Source organism: Anolis carolinensis, chromosome 5, assembly GCF_035594765.1.
Source record: "Anolis carolinensis isolate JA03-04 chromosome 5, rAnoCar3.1.pri, whole genome shotgun sequence".
Lineage (NCBI taxonomy): Eukaryota > Metazoa > Chordata > Lepidosauria > Squamata > Dactyloidae > Anolis > Anolis carolinensis.
This window is the reverse complement of record NC_085845.1, coordinates 94,704,590-94,711,069: the sequence shown is the minus strand read 5'-3', so window position 1 is coordinate 94,711,069 and position 6,480 is coordinate 94,704,590.

Sequence of the window (6,480 nt, the reverse complement as noted above, 5' to 3'; positions counted from 1 at the left end):
AACTTGGATCTCACTCTTCCAAGTTCAGCTTTTTAATCTGTATTAGTTTCTTCAAATCAGTTGTAATTATAAAAATGGCATGAAGTTTGAAACAATAGTAGAAAAAAATGAACTGTGATCATTTACATAATTACAATGTGAGAAACTGAGAACCAAGGAAGTGAAATGTGGCAACCCAAGGATAGACTTCCTTTGTGGGTTGTGGTTATGCTACAGGACTTCTTTTTAACAGATCATAATAGCTGGTTTTGGTTACCCTTGACCAAAACCAGCACCCTGGACTAGATGGACAGCTGGGTTGATGAAGTAATTGGTGCATTGGTGCATTCACATATTGCTATAAAACTAAATTTCAGGAAAGAAGCAGAAAATATATTCCAGATTGGTTTAAAATTCAGACAAAGCCCTTTTTATGATAGGAAAATAGCCTACTTGGTAATTCTTGAGGTTCAGACTCTTGGAGGTGATTGTTTACATGAAAAGTTGATACTTTTGCTTAATTTTCCATGGCACGCCTATTTAAATCTCCAAGAAACACAACCACACAATTAAGGAACCAGAGAGATTTGGGGGAATATGTCTTATTTATAACAGTTGGAGGTGTACATTATAGAATTACTAGCTTTTTCTGTTACATAGTGAGGAGAATAAAAAGACTAATGTTGGAAAGGGTTATGAGGTAGGAGTTTTGAGTTGTCTATATATGTTTTCTCTTACTTCTATCATGCAGCCAATCTCTTGGAATTTCACCAGCAGAATCCTGAAAAATCACTTAGAAGAGTAGGAGGAAATTAAAACTGTAATTCACTTTCACAGAACTATACTATATTATTATTCTAGGTTAACAAAAAGATAATGGCACTTCTTTGGCATAGCGTTTATGGCTTTTTTACTATGTCATTTATCAAAAAATGCTAGTATAGATAGACCCTTCATTCTCAAAGGTGATTTAAAAAAAATAGATAAATTATTTCTATTTCTTTTGTTTCTATTTCTCTTATGTTCCATTCAATACAGATGTTATCTTTTTAGTGCAAAAAAATAAATTGTCCTGGTGTGGCTCATATCTAGCATAGTCTTTAAAGGAAAGATGGAACTTTCAATCCTCATGCAGCAGAAGAGAAAAGATGAAAGGGAAAACATCAGGGAATACCCACTATTGGTATCTCTCATCCACGAGTACGAATGTCTACACGTGCCCTCAAAATACTTTGGCTTGTTTTGAGTAGCATGGAATTTGCTGTTGGACTAAGATTCAGGAAATTTTAAGTGTTAGTTCCTGTTCAGTAATGAAGTCTCCTTAATGTCAGAGACAATTACTGACTCTTAGCCTACACCTCCTCTCATGTGAAAATAACATACAAATGAAGAACATAATTGTGCAAACTGTCTTAGGTTGTGGGAGGAAAAAAGGAAGATTATAAATAAAACAATATCAAAAATTGCCAATGTTTCCATACTGCTAAGGTACTATGAGTACTGTCTTGGGCTTGATGAAAAGGGGTTTGCCATCAGTAGAATTCAAAGACACATTCAAGTTAGTACGGAATGTAAATATGCAAAAGAATCTTGTTGCATCTTTGAGAGAAAAATGCTGTAGCATAAGATTTTGTAGACTTAGTCTATTCACTCAGACACCACCGGTAGAATTTATTTTGTGCTTTTCCCTTCCTATGAAATTTATGCAGGTAGGTTAAGAGGATTTTGATATAAATCAATTGACAATAATACAGTGATACTAACTCAATTTATGAACTCTCCTTACATATGAGGACCAGAGCAATTGGCAGTGTACTCCCGATTGTAATTCAAAAATCTGGAAGATACCTGGTTGGGAAAATCTGAATTACATAGATTGGCTTGACTCTCTAATTAGGCAGATTTATTTGCTCTATTTCTACCCTGCCTTTCTCTACCATAAAGAGGAGTCAAGGCGGCTTACATGGAGGCAATATTCAATGCCTTAGAACATATAATACATACATTAAGATTAAATTACATTAAAAACAGACATTATTAAACATTTGAAAACATTAAAAATTAAAATCACATCATCCATAGTCAGATGTGTGTGTTTCCCAATCTTGCTAAGAAATGAAACTATGCAGGTAAAGCTTTCCATGCCAATGGTATCCCCATTGTATTCCATCCCCAACTAAGTCAACATGAGCAAAACATCTGTCTGCCATCAAAAATATAGTTGCTCTGAAAGCACTATATGGGCTGTGCTGAGATATAGCATATGTTTCATTGGACAAACCACATCAAAGACAGAGGCACAATCATCAACATGTACTGTGGTGTTTATGGTTGATCCCCTAATTAGCCACAATGATACTTTAAGAAACCAGTGAGTCTTGGACACTTAATGTTGGGCCAGAAACTGATCCTTGATTCTAAATCTGTAAGTTTAGAACTCAGTTCAAGAAAAACAATTACTGAGCTGCTCCAGGTGTTGACTAAGCCAAACCACAATGAATTGGCTAAGTGGGAGCATTTTTATACCAGTTGTGATGACAGAATGATCAACAAGAAAATAGAAAAGAACTGTCCAATTGGCTATTTCCATTGCCAATTGCCAATTGAATAGATGGTGGGACATAGAACCACACACATTACAATTGTTTCCACAATTGCTCCTCAGAGATGCTTCATGGTAATCATCAGTGTTATATAAGTGTTTCTTGTTGTAAGCATACAGTGAGACTCCCACAGTGAACCACAGCTAATCAAGGCTTCCTAGTATAAGCAGGGTTTTGGAACTATAATGTCAGTAGTGTCTTATAAAAAGCCTGATTTTGAACCACAAGCTTAGGTATTTTGAAATATACACAAGAGCAATATAATTACTGGACACCTCTATCACAGCCTATGGTCATGAAAACCCCGACTCCCCTTGAGTTGACTCCTGGCTATCTTAAGGCATTCCTGTATTTCCAGTGACTATCACAGAGTATCCTGCGCTAAACTAGCTTTGCCCTGCTTCAGGCAAAGTTAGGGAATTGTGGTTTGCTGGAAACTCCAAATTATCTCACAGTTTTGGGGTGGTGTGGATTGCTGGATTACTTCTGATTAGGATTGTCTCCTGTTCACATGGGACACTATTGTCATTACCATTTCCCTATGCTCAGTAGTGCATAGAAAAAGCATAGACCATGACACTATTGTCACTCCCAGTGACCAGAGGACTCTAGGCAAGCTCCTGGCTGTCATAGGCACCCGTTCTGATACCAATAGAGCCATCCACACAATCATGAAGAAAGAAAGCAAACCAGCCTTTTCCTCCTTGTTGGTCACACTGGCATCTCTGCTGATGTCAGAATGGATCACTCATGAGAGTCAGGAGTTCACATGGAGTTCTGTGTCTGGCTGGGAGCAGCAATGACAACACGCAAGATGCGTTGATGGTCCAACAGCCTATTTGGACTGGCTATAGTTTTATCAGCAAGTGGAGACTCAGCCTATGCTACATAACTGTATGTATGTTTAGATCTATAGCCTTTCTGTCTATCTCCTTTATTCCTTCCATCTTTCCACTGAAAAATCTGATAACATTTCAAGACTTCATTGAACCTCTAGAGGAAATCACATCCTTGGAAGTCTGTTGACCAAAGTCTAAGAACTGCTGCTCTATTATTTTCCCCATAGATATAAGTCCAAGTATGATTGATTATATAAGTCCTTTACTTAACTTAGAACATTATCTGAATGTCTTCTGAAAAAAAAGCTTGTAAAAATGTGTTATGTTGAAAATATTGAAAAATGCTTGAGAAATATGTTTCACAAGTGTTAGAAAACTGAGGTGAGATGAAAATCCTGATAGTTTTGGATATATTCTCTGAGAAATTTACATATCTTTTTACAAGGAGTCAACATTTCCTATGTAGGAAATATCATTTTCTGTACAGAAAATGCTGTTTCCTACATTGAAAATGTACATTTTGTGCATAGAAATCCACTGAGCAGTTTTCTGTGCACAAACCAGCATTTCCTGCATAGAAAATATTATTTCTGCTCTATGTTTCCTATGCAAAAATTCCCTACATACAATTTTTGTGCAGAATAAGTGCTATAATGTGAATACTCTTGGAAAACTGCAGTTTTGAATTTTTTCTTCCAGTGTGGAAAAATGCTAAAATTATTCATAGCTTTCTTTTTTCAAAAATTATACCCATGGTATGAAACAAATCATTTTTAAATTTTTAAATTTTAAATGTACTAGTCAGCATAATAGTATTAAATTGTGGTTCGCATGTGCTTTACCAAATGTACTTCTTTTGTTAGTAGTTGTTGTTACATATCTAACACATCATTAAAACAAGTTGCTTCCCTAGGCCCACAAAGGAAGATAAATTCAGACATAGAATGTGCGAGTTCTCCATTTTTGGTTTAGTGATGCTGGACCAGTATTCCAAATATAATCAATATAGAAACTAAAAGCAAACATTTTTGGCTTAGTATATGGAGAGTTAAAAGAAAAGTGACAGAATTATATTGGCAGTAATGCACTCCACACTTTATAAAGTTTACAGAGAACATTTCCATGTAAACAGTCAAGACAGCCAACTTCAAATATTTTGCAGAAATGTTTATTTAACAACTGAATACATTCTAAAAGAAATAATTTACAGCAGCAGTTTCATTATATTTCTCCTCTCTCCTCTCTGATTTTCTAGTTTCTATCTGAGTTAGGCAATATAAATAGAAAAATGGAATTGTTTACTAGGCACCAAGAAATGTGCCTCTTGGAATGGAACAATTAAATTAGTAGGGAAAATCTTCTATTTGAGCAGTCTATAATACACTAATATAGAATAAGAATAGATATCAGCAACCCTGCACTTTCTTGCTTACAGACACATACTTACTAGAGATGTAAAGAACATTCTCATCCTCAGTTAAAAATGTCTTATTACATTGAGACACCATATGTAAAAAATTGTGAGCTGCAAAATTTTCACATGCCAGGACTTCTTATATAAAATAATAACTGTACTATTTGTTCGTTCAAAATTTATTTTAAAAACCCCCAATGTTTTGTGCAGAAAACAAGTTATTTTTTGTGCAAAAGCAGGTTTTTCCACAGAAAAACCCCAAACATAACATAAATCACTGAAATTTTTGCAAAAATAGGTATAACTTTGCTCTATGTGTATAAAAGTTTGGAAATTCGTTATTATTTTATGTGTGAACAAAATAACTGAACATATATATTTCTAAAGTTTTGTAATGAGAATCATAGACTTGAAAAATCAAAGAGTTGGAAGAGACCACAAAAACTATCAAGTTATACCAGAATACAAAATCATAGCACTCCTGACTCCTGACAGCCAGCCTGTTTACAGATCTCCAAAAGAGACTCCATCTTACACCAAGGAAGCATAATCGACAGTTGAACAGCTCTGACCAACAGGAAGTCTTTCTAATGTTAGATGGGATCTCTCTTCCTGCAATTTTAATACTTTGCTTTGTGTTCTAGTCTCCAGAGCAGCAGAAAACAAGCTTGCCCCTCCTCAATGTGATATCCTTTCAAATATTTAAACATGGCTATCATGTCTCCGCTCAACCTTCTCTGCTGCAGGCTAAACATACCCAGCTCTTTAGGATGCTCCTCATAGGACATGGTTTCCAGACCTTTGATAATTTTAGTCACCCTCCGCTGGACACTTTCCAGCTTGTCAATATCCCTCTTGAATTGTGATTCTCAGAACTGGGCGCAGTATTCCAGGTGGGGTCTGACCAAAGCAGAGTGGGACTATTATTTCCCTTAATTTAGAAACTATATTCCTAATGATGCATCCTAGAATTACATGCTGGTTTTGACCTATAAAGCCCTAAACGGTTCTGGCCCAATCTACTTGTCTGAACGTATCTCCTCCTATGAACCAGTAAGATCATTAAGATCATCTGGAGAGGCCCTGCTCTCGGTCCCACCTGCCTCACAGGCGCGGCTGGTGGGAACGAGGGACAGGGCCTTCTCGGTGGTGGCTCCCCGACTGTGGAACGCCCTCCCTGGAGATATCCGACAGGCTCCTAACCTGCTGGGATTCAGAAGGGCCGTGAAAACATGGTTATGTGCCCAAGCTTTTGATGAGTAAATGACAAAGTTGACATGGCCTGATTTAAGGATGAAACATGAGGATCTCTGATGAATGGAATTAATTATATATATGTTTTAAAGGTTTTTATAATGTGTTTTAACAATGTTATTAACAGATCTGTTTATATTGTTTTGTTTTTATGATCGCAATTTGGGCATTAAATTTTGCCAATTTTTGTAAGCCGCCCTGAGTCCCCTCGGGTGAGAAGGGCGGGGTATAAATGTTGTAAATAAATAAATAAATAAATACATTATTGACTTGGGTTCAGCTGGTGAAATATTTAAATTCCTAACATTGTTGACTAAGAGATAAAAAACAAACAAATGCAGTACCTCACCTTGCATTCTTCATTTGAAATTGGTCCACACAGAACCTTGAT